Raw genomic sequence first — 14,338 nt, forward strand, 5'->3', positions numbered from 1 at the left:
AGAGGCATGTGCTGGGAAGAAGCTGGGGGCTGGACCCAGTAAGAACAGACTTCAGCTGCTTGGCTGACACCTGGCCTGCTCGAAACCCCATCCAGGAGGAAGGGTAACTGCCATTTGTAGGCCTCAATGCGATCTAACGCTGAGCTCAGTGCCGTATAGACACCACCACAGATGGTGAACCGGACAGCCATGGGTAAGTAATCCAACCAAAGTGACATACCCAGTAAATGGAGGTGCTAGGATCGGAACCCGGTTCTGTCTAGCAGGTTCCAGCCCCCGGCTACTCTAGGCCTATCCTCTTGCTTCTGAGCAGTGGACGCTGGTGCTACTTCAGGCCCTGTCTCCACACTGCCCTAGTTAGGGATTTCTGGGTGCTTACGTAAGCTGCAGATGAGATATGAGGCCCATGGAACAGCAAACCCAACATGTGAACAGCACCGGCACGTGCAGAGATGATAGGTCGGAGCTCTAGGAGGGTTTTTGCTGTCTCCTGGGAGTTAGGGACCTGCCCTCCGTGCAGCCTCTCTCCGTCCTTTGAGTCACCTCGCATGCTCCCCCATGTCCGGAGAGAGAGGGGGGTGAGGGTGCGGTGGGCTGATGCAGGGAAACAGAGGAGGTTCAAGGAGCAGCAACAGTAGCTGTGGGCGCCGGACAAGTTGTAAGGAAACGTGCCTGTCACAATGTGCCCGCAACACCTGAGCAGAGCGAGAAACGTGCTGTGCTGTGTGAGCAGTCAGAGGCTGGGGTTGGCGCGGTTGGGGCGGGCGGGGAGGGGGCAGGGGGAGCAATGGGAACAGGTGGTCCTTTCACAAGCTCCCAGGCCATCAGCCCCTGACACAGCAGCTGTCCTAGAAACAGGCCCAGGTGGACAGAGGGAAGAGCACAGTGGGGGGTGCGTGATGTTTTGCAGAAAAAGAAATGAGCTCTCCCTAATGGGCCCCACACATCTGAGCACGGGGAGACACGCGGCGAGCTGGGTGACTGAGCCTGCCCGAGCCCCTCCTTCTCCACCAGCTGTCTGGCTGTGCTGCTCCAAGTATGGCCGCAGGGGAACCTGCCAGATCCAAATCCCCGGGCTTGCTGAACCCCCAGGCTTGCCGAACCCCCAGGCTGCAGTAGTAACAGTGATCATGGCTAACGTTTAGTGAGCATTTTCTGTGCTCTACATTTATGGTGATTCTAGTCTTCATCTCGTTTAATCCTCGCACTAACCTCTGGAGATGCTACTCTCCTGTTGTTGTTTTACAGATGGGGAAACTGAGGCATTGAGAGGTTGAGGAAGGAACAGAAGGCAGAACAATGACCCCGTATGGGGTCATCTGACTCCAGCACCCGTGCATTAGCCACTCACTCCACACACACTGCCCCCGCCTCCTCCAGAGTTCCAGAAAGCTCTTTCCTGCTCTGGGTTTCAAACGCTCATTTCTCCAGCTCCAAGAGGATTCGAGAGATGAAGTTCTATCTTCTCTTACAGGTCAATCTGGTCTTCACTTCTCGGGAAGGGTAGAGGAGGCACAGGAAGAGAACGTTCTGCTTCCAAGACTCAGTTTATAGAGGGCCAGCCTTGGGACCCCCAGCAGCTTTTGACCCTGGGGCCATGCTGTTCATCTAGAACATCCCTCCAATCTAGAAATGGTTCTTCACTTACCCAGCAACTACCGAGTCCTCACCTGGAGTTTGGAATTCCACACATACGAGCTCATATAATGCTCGCTGTGAGCCTGCCGCAGGGGCTCAGCTCCCACCTCAGTGGCCGCTCCTCTCGCCTTCTGTCTGTCCATCCAGTACAGGTGCTGCTCAGGCTGTGGCCTTGACCCGCCTCTCTTTTTGTATGACGGCCTCTTCCAGAGTAAGTTGTTATTGTAACCATGTCTATAGGCTGATGACCACCAAACCTATCTCTCTGGCCCCTGCTAGAGTTTAAGGCAAGTTAGGTGCCTTCATACTTAACTTGTCCAAAATGGATTCAGTATTATGTACATGCCGCCGCATTTGACTAGATTAATGATGTTAATTAATGGCAATAAGGCATCTATTCACCTGCCTTTGAAGGAAATCTCACTCGCCATCAGTGACCCTCCCTTCCATCCCTCCTAACTCCAGTCAGCCTCCAAATCCTATCTACTCGGATCTGATCTCTGGAATCTTCCTCCATCTTCACAACCTTTGTATGTTAACCCTCTCATATGCTAACCGTCCTACCCATTCCACCTACTCTGGTGCCAGATAAAGATAAACCAGAGCATGGCATCTCTCTCTTTCAAAGCCTTCAGTGTCTCCCACCTTCCCCAGGGTCACCCTGAAACTCCTTATCAGGACATTCCAGTTCCTCCACAGCCTGGTTCCAATCAGTTGCTCCAACCTCCTCTTCTACCAGCTCCCCTACCCCTTCAGCTCTGGTCACCCTCTACCTTTCCACCAAATACTCCATGTTGCTCACCCACTTGCTTTTGCTTGCATTGTCATTGAGACCTGGAATGACCTTCCTCTTTTGTCTGACAAACTCCTAATTATCTGGCAAGACCCAACTCAAAATTCACCTCTGTGAACGTCCTTATTCTTCGAAGATGCGTGCTGAAATGCTTGGGAGTGTGGTCATGACACCTACCACTTACTGTCAAATGATTCAGCTATATGCCTACATAAATGTCTACCTATCTATGTGTCCGTGTCCACTGATCTGTATATCGAGAGAGAGAAAGACAATATGGTAAACCATGGTTGAATCTGAATGGTGACTGTAATCATCTTTTAATTCTTCCATATGCTTGAAAAAATTCAGTTATAAGTTGGAGGGAAAAAAATGACCTCATCCCTGATAGTTTCCTCATTGCCTCTGACAAAATGAATCACCCCTTTCTCTCTAGTCCCATAACACTCTGTGTTTGCAACAATACAGCACTTTACTACATTTTCCTTTAATTTTGTGTCTAGCAACTTTCTCTTCCATAGATTGTGAACCTGCAAAACCACAGTAGCTGCACACAGTAGGCACTCAATAACTGTTTATTTGCATGAATGAATGTCCTCTCCTGTAAGGCTGAGCTGAAGGAGCAATAAGCCATAGGAACAGGAAGTTACCATACTCCAGCCCCCCGAGGCTTCTTTCTCCATCACATGGATGCTCATGAGCACACAGGAAAGACACCTGGATAGGGAGGGAAGATAACAAATGGCTATTTACTGGATTGACAAAACGTAATTTAAAACTCAGGAGATCTAGTCTCTGTGACTGGTTCTATGACTAAGCGAGCTGTGTGACCATGGGCAACCACCGACTTCTCTGTGTCTCAGTTTTCTCACTTGTAAACAGGGAGTAATGATGTCTGTCTTAGCCATCAAATGGGGGGAAAGTGTGTGAATGAGCTCTGAGAAGTCTAAGATACATGCAAAGAATGCAGTGCTATCCTGATTTTTGTTATTAAACTGAGCAGGACTTTGTCCTGACCTTGACCGGTGAAGAATTCTGAGTCACTGGTTTTTAGGGCAGGGGAGGGGCTTTGCGTCCATAAAGAATGGGAATTTCCACCCAGCTAGAAGTAATGAGCGACTGTGGCTTGGGCCTCCTTTTCCCCACCCCTCTTTCCCTTTGCTCTGATCAAGTGATGATTGCTGGGAAACAGACAAAACTGGGGATCTTAAAATAGAGCAGCTAATGTCTGAACTCTCTGCCCCAGGCTCAGTTGCACCACCAGTCAACTTACACAGCACACACACAGAGAAATTGGCTCACGTGGCACCCAGCCCCCTGAGCCGGAAGACCGAGGCCATGGAAAAAGTCATGCGTTGATTCCAGAGGAAAGCGGTCATCCAGGAATGCAGTGTTTTGGGTGGCTGCCCAGCCCCAGCTCCATCCGTCCGGATGAGATGCTTTGCCCTGATGCTCCTGTATCCTCCAAGGCCCTGGGCCCCGCCAAGGACCAGCTCTTTGTGGAAGACGTGGCTATCCCACTAGCCGCAGCAGGCTGGGGAAAGTCAGTGAGGGGCCTCTGGGGGAGAGGCTCCATGACTCACTGGTTTCAGAAAAGCTTGACTTCCCAGGCTGTGAATGCTTAAGGTGGGGATGCTTATGCAAAAAAAACATGGGCAGACTTCAGTGCCTGGCAGTCGAGGGGCCCCCCGTGAGGATGGGGAGGAGGTCCCTCAGGCAGCTTGCGTTCAGGGAAGGAAAACAGGTCATGAACAAATAGCAAATTGGGAAAAATAATTGCCAATAGTGACTAACACAATCAAGGAAACAGAAACAGGGGGAACTACTTTAAGTTGAGGGGTTTGGAAAGGTATACGAGTCAAGTTCCTGTTGCTACGGACAGAAATGAACTTTCTCTGACTTAAAGAGAAAAAAAAAATTTGAAGGCAGTTCGGGGTAACCCGAAGAATTTTCAGGCAGTCTCAGAACACAGATAAGAACAAAGGGAGTCTCAGCAGCCAAAAATCCCTCCACAAAACCACCCTGATGAACGCCCAGCCGGTACCAGCAGGTACCAGATGCCTCAGCCCGCTCCCCAACCACAGCTGGGACTCCCCAGACCCCGCGGCCGGCTTTGCCGCCCTGGAAACCGGATGCTGCTGCCCGCTAGCCCCAAAGTGGATTCTCCACCACCTCATTTTTTTGCATCACCAGCTCCTGACTCAAGGTCCCAGAGGGGTGTACCTAATTGGCACCACGCTGCTTCTGATGCAAAGTTTCAAGCTGTGCCGGCCAGGCCTGGCCCCAGTGCTGCTGGAGGTGTGCAGGCCTGCACTTAGGGCACGGGGAGGGGGAGGTGTGAGGGCGTGTTGACTATCCATCCGCTCTTTATTGAAGTCCTCTCCCAACCCTGTGTGGCAGGGACAGCCTTTCTCCTTCCCCCCATTGGGATTTCAGCCTCTCTTCCAAGAAAACTAATAGCTACCAATTTTGAGTGCCTGTTCGGTGCAAATCCTTCACAGACATCATCTCTAAGGCTTACCACCTCTTTGCAAGGTAGTTAGGTACCGTCTCCATTTTCAGATGCAGAATCTAAGGCTGGGAGAAGTGAGAAATCCTGTCCAGGAAGTGGCTGAGCCCATAGTTGAATGCAGCTCTATTATGTTCTCAGGAGTACATGCTGCCTCCCGAGGGCATTAAAATTCCGGCAAATTTTCAGCACTGAAGTGATCCCCCGCTTCTGAATCCAGGACATCATACATGGGGGGAGGGAACAATAAACTCCATCTGGATTTAGGGCCTTTACCTGCCAATCACCTATGGCCCTCTTAATACTCCAGGACTGCAGCTGTCCCAGCCTTTCAGGTAGCCAAGCTCTGTAAGGCTGTTTGGCAGGGATCTCTGGTGTCTTCTTTGTCAAGGCAGACCCCTCCACCCCCCTGAGCCTTACCCCACCAAGGCTCCATAAAGCCCCCTGGGGTTCTACACTTCTGGGTTTATACTGCTATAGGCGAGGCTCACGTTCATAAAATGCATATGGCCCTGAAACTGTGTGTGAGTTGCATTTTTGTGACTCAATTCTATATACTCATTGGCTTACACCATCGTTTCAGAAATCATTGTTCATCTCCGGCTGCTCCTCACTGATCCTTGACAGCCAGGTACTTCAGCTTCAAATAGCATCCCCCTCTGCCTTCTCTACTTTTCTGTGAAAAGATCCATCAGCCAATATTTAAATGTACCAGGAAAGCTTACCATTAATGGACGTCCAAGGGGAATCATCTTAAAGTGAAAAAATTGCTCCTGCATAAGAAAGATCATCCCCTAAGACATTTGTATTATGAATTGGACTTTTTTTTTTTCTTGGCTTTAATGCATCAGATTCTATGTACACACTTAGCGGTCTAGTAATAAACCGTACTGTTAAATGGGTAATTTGCTCAAAGACAATGAAGAAAGAAAGAGAGGCGATGAGAATAAATAGGGATTTCTGGAGCTTTTTGTTACAGGTTAATCGTGGGTCACACAGCCAGTCATTCAGGACTCAGTTTCTCTCTTTGACACACAGAGCACAGAATCTTTTGTATATTTCATGAGGCTGTCATGAGATTTTAATGAGGCTCTCTGGTTAAGGTCCTTTGAGATAAGCACAGAGTATTATTAGAATGCCATCAGTATGCATCTATTAAGAGAGCAGCCTCTCCCCTATGGGTATGATGAGGAGGCTATTGCCACTGCTGGCTAAGTGCCCCCCACCCCCGACCAGGGTTCTATTTTCCCAAAGTGCTAGTGCCTGAATCATTCCTAGCGAGGAGCGGGGGCACTGCCTCATTCACACTTTTCCCCAAGGCCTCAACAACAAGACAAGCAAAATGACTGTAAGGTTGAAGACTTAGTCTCTGGCTACTGCTGGAAATCTGCACAGCGGTATTTCCCCTGGTAGCAGACAGCTGCCGTGCTAGGTGTGAATCAAACACGCAAACCTCTGGAGATTTGTCTTTCACTTCTCCGAGACACAACTTAGCGGAATTGCTGAAAATATGGTGACACATTGCCTCAGCACGAGGACTCTCGGGGAGATGGGGGAGAGGAGGGAGGACGGCTCCTCACTAGTGCTCAGGAGGGAGTGCAGTCCCATTGCCATCCTCCTGTGGGCTTCCATGCCCTGACACCATCTCTGTTCTCCACCCTGACTTTCGGGAACAATCAAACTATATAAGAAGCAGAGCAAGCCCCCAGCTGCCCCAGACACTTGGGACTGTGATTACATCTCTAGAGGCACTAGGGGCTCTGCCTGGAGACCCCAGGGCAGGAATCAGCCTGGAAATGAGCTTGGTTCCCCCATCTGTACCCTGAATACTTGAGTTAGGAACCTACTCCATGTGTGCACCTATGTGTACCTGTGTGCACACACACGTGTGATTCTTAAGCTAAAGGACTAAAATTCTCTCCAGAAATGTTAGTGGGTTTCAGCTGCACTCATTTGCCTTTCCCATTGGAGGGTTGGCAATCCCCTGATGATGTGCAAGCAGGAAGACACATTCTGCAGCCTCCTGCAATGATGGATGTAGGTAGACTTGCCATGTAGAAGCTGAGGGCAGCCAGGGAGCCAACAGAAGCCTATCCAGAACTCTTGCACTTGAGGCCTAGGAATTTATTTTAGGTCAATATTGTTTGGTACACTTGGCATTAGTTTATATGCAAATATATACATATCAGCTATGAATCCCAGTCCATTAACTATTTTCTTTACTTCTTATAGCTTAACGTAATCTTTTGAATTTGAGCATCCATTCCACAGACTGCTTGAGAAGCAAAAAACAAAATAAGAATCAGATCTATCTAAGGTACCTCTCTGCAAAATGGTATCAGTGTTATGAAGCTTTCTATAGCACCAAGGCATGAAGTAGTGGGAATGAGTGGCCTTCTGATCTTTGATCCTGTGTCCACTCAGGTTTCTGCTCAGACAGTTATAATCCTTATCTGTGATCAGGTCCAGCAGCCCCCTGCTACTGTGTTACTTATTTTGCTGAACAGGAACCTTTTACAGTATTGTCTTATGGACCCCTTGCCCTCCCAGCCCTTCCTTTCTAGCATCTTGCTGCTCCCTGGAGACAACCCTGGAAAACAGATCACAGGCCCCCTCTGCTTTGATAACTAAGAAGCTGTTTACTCCTTCCTGCCCCAGCCCCAGAGGAATCTCTTTTGAATGGTAAGACAAAACTCCTCCATAAAGGAGACTTATAGATGCCGACATTTGGGGCTCCCCATGGGAAAAAAAAAAACACAAAAAAACAGTGTTCTAAAAGCCCTGCTCATGCACACAGAGCTTCCAATGACACTCTTAGTGCTTTGCTCCTAAATATGAGTGAACAACCAAGGATTGCCAGATCTTAGAGCAAAATCTCAAACATGAAAGAGACTAAAACAAATGGCAAAAAGGAACCTGAGAGAAACAGAAACAATGAAGGGAACAGAATAAAAAATAAACAAACTAAAACAAAACAAAATCCATCATTAATATCTTTAGAGAAATAGAAGAAAATATTGCATTTGTGAAACAAGAACAGAGTTCTGTTTTGCAAAAAAATAATCGGAGAAAAAGTACAAGCTCTTGGAAATTAAAAATATGATAGCAAAAAAAAAAATGAATTAGAGGATAAAGCCTAGGAGCCTTATTTCTAACTAATAGAAATGCAAGGGGGAAAGGGGGAGACAGAGAAAACAGTGGGAAAGAAATTATCAAAGAAATAATATAAGCAAATTTTCCCCAAAGTCAAGCATAAATCTCCAAATTGACAAAGCCTATCACGTGTTCATACTGAATGTTCATATTGACTCACATCAAGCCCTGCATCACTGTAAATTCAGAACCCTGAAACAAAAAGGAGATCCTAAAAGTTGAGAGAACACAGTGAGGGGGACTGGGGAACAGACCAAAAATGTTGAGTGGGAATCAGGACAACATCAGTCTTCTCAATCACAATATTGAAAATGGAAGACAATAGTAATGCCTCCAAAATTCTAAGTGAAAACCATTTTCAACCTGGAATTCTGTACCACCCAAATCAAGAATAGGCAGAGAATTAGATTCTCAGTCAGAAAAGTCTCAAAAAAATTATCTTCAGTGTACTCTTCCTTAGAAAGCTACTACTGGAAAATATGCTCTGTCAAAATAAAAACAGAGGATAGGTGGGAGACAAGAATTAGGGGACGAGAGAGGTGAAAGGAATTCTCAGGAAGTTGGCAAAGAAAAGGGTTACAACAGCTAGATAGCAGAAAGCTCAACCAATCTCTAATCAGGGAGTCAGAGAACTCCAGGAGAGCCATCTGGGTGTGGGATATCTGACAGGCTTAACTATGTGGAAATGTTGTTGAGCAGTGTTTCACAGAGCTATGGGAGTATGTGAGAGAACTTAGTCAAGTGTTGATATAAAACTAAACAAAGGAAAATTAGAGGCAATTATTAACCCCAGGAAAAACAAAAAAATATGTGCAAGAATTGATATGTAATTAAAATACATTAATTGGTTTAATAGTAAACAATATTTATACAATTATGATAACAAAAGCATTGTTAACCAGAAATAGGGGAGGGCTAGAAGAAGAGAAGGAGGGAATGTACATGAATTTAAAATCCTCATTACCATTATAGGAAGTTTATAACTAATGTCTAAAATTGGTAAGCAAGCAGCACACTCTGTGAGTTGGAAATGTAGGGGACATACCAGATGAATAACTTAGAGTTGAAAGTGATTTTCTCTTTGGAAAAGGAAGTGGGGCAGAGAGAGAGGAATAAGAAATAGCTAATTTTTATTACATTTTTTTTCTACATATATAACTTAAAACTAATTACCCAGGAATACTTTTATTTAAAATAAAAAGTATATTAAGTAAATATTAAAAATGAACCCCACTGTATGCAAAACAGACATATAAACAGATCAGTAGAGAAAAGAATTACAGGTCCTACCTATACACAGGTAAGGTGTGGACATAAAAGAGAGAGATCATTCCACCTAAGGAAGGAGGGCCAATTAATTCCTGACTTCTACTTTTTCATCTTATCCAGAGACACTGCGGCCTGTGTGCATATACAGATGTGGCTCACTTGAAAAAACCTGAGAAGCAAGGTAGAAACTCACCAAACATTCCTGGAAAGGTGGTAGGGTCTGCAGGTTAGGACTGCAAACCTGAGCATCACACTGCCTGGCTTTGAATCCTACTAGCTGTGTCATTTTGGGCAAGTTACTTACCCTCCTCGGTCTCCTCAAATGTTTCTACCTCGTAGGATTATTTCAAGGATTAAATGAGTTAATGTATAAGGGGCTCAGAACAATTATTGGTACATCTCAGTATTCTCTCAGCAGCCACCAGGTGAATCAGCTGAGTGCAGGCGCTGGATAAGCAATGTGTGTGTGTTTGTGTGTGTGTGTGTGTGTGTGTGTGTGTGTGTTGGGGGTGTGTGGATTACAAAGAGCTCTAAGAGTGTCCCTGCCCTCTAGGAGCTTAAGGAGGGTTAGGGATTGGGGAAGAGGGAACACCTATAAATAAGGATATTACCAGCAATAGTGACCAGTAGCTGGATGCAGAATGGGGGGACTTGTTTCCTAGAGACAGTGGCTGTCGATATGTGCTCCACTCCATAGAAGGGTCTAGGAGACCCTTTTTAGATGCCCCTTTAGACACTTTTCAGTACCTCTTTCTCTAGGAATTTCTCCTTCCCCTCTTGCCTCCACACAGTAGCAGGAGAAGCTGCTGTGTCCTGCCTTCGTGCCTCCTTGATCCAGGAAACACACTCAAATCAAGCTGAGCCAATCAGGCTCTTACTTGGGAATTTCGGACCCAAGACTGAGAGATAGAGTGTTTTCTCTCTTGATTTCTTTGTGTCAGGACTCATATATAAACATGAAAGCTACTGGCAATTTTTTGCCATGGGAACTGGGAACTAGGAAACAGAAAAACAGTATGCAAGCAGAGAAAAGAGTGTGGCAGATACACAGAGAGAAACCAAAGTGGGAAGAGAGACAGGGCTTCTGGGTTCCTGAGGTTTTGTTCATTGTTTCTGATCCCAACCAGGTTACATCCCTGTCTAGATTCCATGGGATTCCTGAATACTGTGGCCAACCCCTCCCCTCCCTTTATTAATGCTGGTTTGAGTTGAGTTTATTTTGCAAACCAAAATTCTTTAGTAATAGAAGAGGTCCTCCCACTCCTTGCTCCTGTACAGGCAGGAAAAAAAAAAAAGATATGACCATATTCCCTGGTCTGGTGAGACATTTGGTAAGTCTAAACCTGGAAAAACCTAAAGGAGTCCCTAGGGTTGCACTGAGATAGAATCTGGCTCTGGCCCCAGGCCAGAGCAGCTTTGCTTCCTGGGATGGACTTGGACCTTGGACTATGGAATGGGCTGAAAGAGTGGACAGAGACTGTGGGCTGTGGGAGAAGTCAAGGCCATCTGGCTAAGGGACATTCACGCTTGAAGTACAGAGGCAGAGGTGAGAGGACTGACGGGAAGGCAAAGAGAACCAGTAACCACAACAACTGGAAGGTGAAAGGAGTGTCAGCAGCTACTAAGGCAAAGGTGAATTAGAGGAGGAGGTGACAAAGCAAGATTCAGGTGCAGGCCAATAAGTGGTAGCCTTGCCACCCATTAACATGTCCTCTTCTGCCCATTGTAAGCTAGGCAGCAAAATTTTGGGACAAAGGAATGAAAGACCAGCTTTTCAAGGATTCTGCTATGGACATGAGTCATGGAATTGAGTGTTTCCATTGTGTCCCCTTGGTAGGTATGGCTGAGGAGTCACTGATGAGCAGTTAGAAGCACCACTCAAAGCTACAATTCAAATATGCCAAAGAACCAAAGATCAGAGATCACACCTGGTTGGGAAACCTGAGAAGGCTTCCTAAAGGAAGTGGACCTGGAAAGATGGATAGAGTTTGAAAGACCAAGCTTTGCAATATCCAGTAGCCAGATAGGATTCCTCTTTGTAGCTCCATCTCCTGCAGTCCTAACACAGAGGATGCTCAAAAACTATATTGAACTGGATTCCAGGCAAAAGGAATAGCATAATAAAGGCAAAGGGTTTGAGCTCTGTGTACTGGGGCCACATGTAGTAGTCCTGTTTGTGGTAATATGAGGCACAAACTGGATCAGTGGAAGACATACTGAAGAGGCAAGTTGAGGCCAAAGCTGTAACTTAAGAATGGCTGATCAGGACTTGAACTCCCTGAGGACAAGGGCCATGGCAGTTATCTTAGTCTGCCTCATCATGGGCTCACCTGTGCAGAATAGATGCACAGAAATTAGTCCATTTTGGGGTGCCTGGGTGGCTCAGTCGTTAAGCGTCTGCTTTCAGCTCAGGTCATGATCCCAGGGTCCTGGGATCGAGCCCCGCATCGGGCTCCCTGCTCCTCGGGAAGTCTGCTTCTTTCTCTCCCACTCCCCCTGCTTGTGGTCCCTCTCTGGCTTTGTCTCTCTATGTCAAATAAATAGATAAAAAATATTTAAAAAAAAAAAAAAAGGAAAAGAAATTAGTCCGTTTAATTTAGGACCTAGTGCACAGAAATTATTTTTGCACACAATTTTTAGGATGAAACCCATTGAAATGGTAAATGCTTTGGAATGTAGACCTGTGTCTGAATCCCTCTTGACTGTTGGGGGTATACTTTTTTCTGATTCCTTGTGTTTTGTTGTATTTGTAGCTTCTGTCCCCAACTTGTTCCCCAATTTACTCAGTCCTACCCATGGAAGTAGCAACACACTGGTCTGTGAGTTTGGGAAAAGGAAGTGGGCATGCCCAAAGTGGCTTGTCTCCAGAAAGCCTGCAACCCCTACTCTACTCTAAGTTTAGTGGGGCCCCAGAGGAAGCTTGCAATTTCAGAGTTCAGTTCAGTTCAAGAGAGCCTATTAGCAGACCCATTTGGCAGCACCTCTCAGCCAAGCCTTCCAAACCAGCTTTTATCAGCAATAAAGTTGATATTTTCATCATTGTATGCCTGACTCCTGAGTCAGACAGAGTCCAGAACTCAGGAAGTGAGTGGGGAAAAGGACTGTTAGTTATTGACTCCCTGAAACACCAACTATTATTGGCTTGAGCATTTCTTACCAATATGATGGGTATGATGGTAATGGCCATCACATAGGGTTCAGTGAAAAACCTCAGATAATACATTAGATGTTTCTTAGTTAACAAAAATATCATAGACCAGGTGGCTTAAACCACAAACATTTATTTCTCACAATTCTGGAGACTGGGAAGTCCAAGATCATGGTATGGATACTGTGCGGAGAGCCGGACTCCTGGCTTGTAGAGAGCCACCTTCTCATTGTGTCCTCACATGGTGGAGAGAGTGAGTACCTTGGTCTCTTCTTCTTCTCATAAGGACACTAACATAATCATGGGGGCTCCACCCTCCTGACTTCATCTTTACCTATCATCTCCCAAAGCCCTTACCTCCTAATACCATCCCACTGGGGGTTAGAGTTTCAACATACGAATTTGGGGGAGGGGACAAAAATAAGCAGTCCATAACAGATGCTCAGTAAATGTTGGCTCTCTTTTTTGAACATCTCTACAAAGGCAGAGCTATATTATTCTGTAAGTCTAGCATGTTTTTTGATGTTTTGTAGAGGCTCGAAAAGTGGAAATGATAAACGTAGGGCCTCCCTGCAACTGATTCATTTCTGCCCATATTTTTTCAAACAGCTTTATAGTGGGATAATCAACACACAATAAAGTGTACATATTTAAAGTATAAAATCTGATGTTTTGACATATGTAAATGCCAGTGAAATCATCACAATAAAAGAGTGAGCAATCGGGGTGCCTGGGTGGCTCAGTCAGTTAAGTGTCTTACTTTGGCTCAGGTCATGATCCCAGGGTCCTGGGATGGAGCCCTGCTCCATGCTCAGCAGGGAGTCTGTTTGTGCCTCTGCCCCTCCACCCCTCGTGCTCTCTCTCTCTCTAAATAAATATAAAATCTTTAAAAACAAAACAAAAGCTCAGTGAGCCATCTATTACCCCCCCAAATTTCTTCAAGTCCCTCTGTGATCTCTGCTTCCCACTTGGCCCTGCTCTCCTGTCCCCAGGCAGCCACTGATCTGCCCTCTGTCTCTAAGAATTAGATTACATTTTCTAGGGTTCCATATAAAGGGAATCACAGCATATTCTCCTTTTTGTCTGCCCACTCATAAATTTGAAAAGGGGTAGCAATTACCACTGAATAGTGGAGGAATACTGATCCTGGAACCAAGGGACCAGGGCTCTTGTTCTGAATAGATAGTAACAAGTTGTGTGACCTTGGACAAGTCATGTAATCCTTCTGTGCCTCAGTTTCCCTTATCAGTAAGATGGGGAATAATAGTATCTGCACTACCTCACAGATTCATTTATGGTAGAAAACTGCATAAGGCATGATACTAGAAGATGTATAATGCACCGCATGTGTGTAGCTAGATGATATTTGACAATACTAATCTGAGGGGTTTTTTTCACTGCCTAAGATGTCCTCTTTCCCTTCCTTTCTTCAAGCAAATACCTGACTCTATACCTTCTTTTGTCAGGGAAGTATTGTACAGAGTGGGAAAACAGAAGTAGCCTGCAGATCTTCCTGGCTTTAGATTTCTCCGACTCGAAGCCTTGAGAAGGGTACAGGTTTGCAGAAAAGTAAAAGAAGGGCTTTGTGGGTTCATAATGATTGTGTCTTAGGGAAGTAGTGGAGAGGGTGTAGTGAATACTTCTCAACAGTCCTGCTACAGCATCCACCCCTCCTTCTCCCTCCTGATTCCTCTGGTACCTGAGCCTTTCTGGGATTCTGCAGGCCAATGAACTTGCCTCTTGTCGGTCAACAACCCCATCCTTTCACCTTATCCCTTTGGGGTCAGGTTTGACCTCCATCCTCTCGTAAGTCATTTGTCATTTCTCC

This window comes from Phoca vitulina, unplaced genomic scaffold, assembly GCF_004348235.1.
Source record: "Phoca vitulina isolate PV1807 unplaced genomic scaffold, GSC_HSeal_1.0 scaffold71, whole genome shotgun sequence".
Taxonomy (NCBI): Eukaryota; Metazoa; Chordata; class Mammalia; order Carnivora; family Phocidae; genus Phoca; species Phoca vitulina.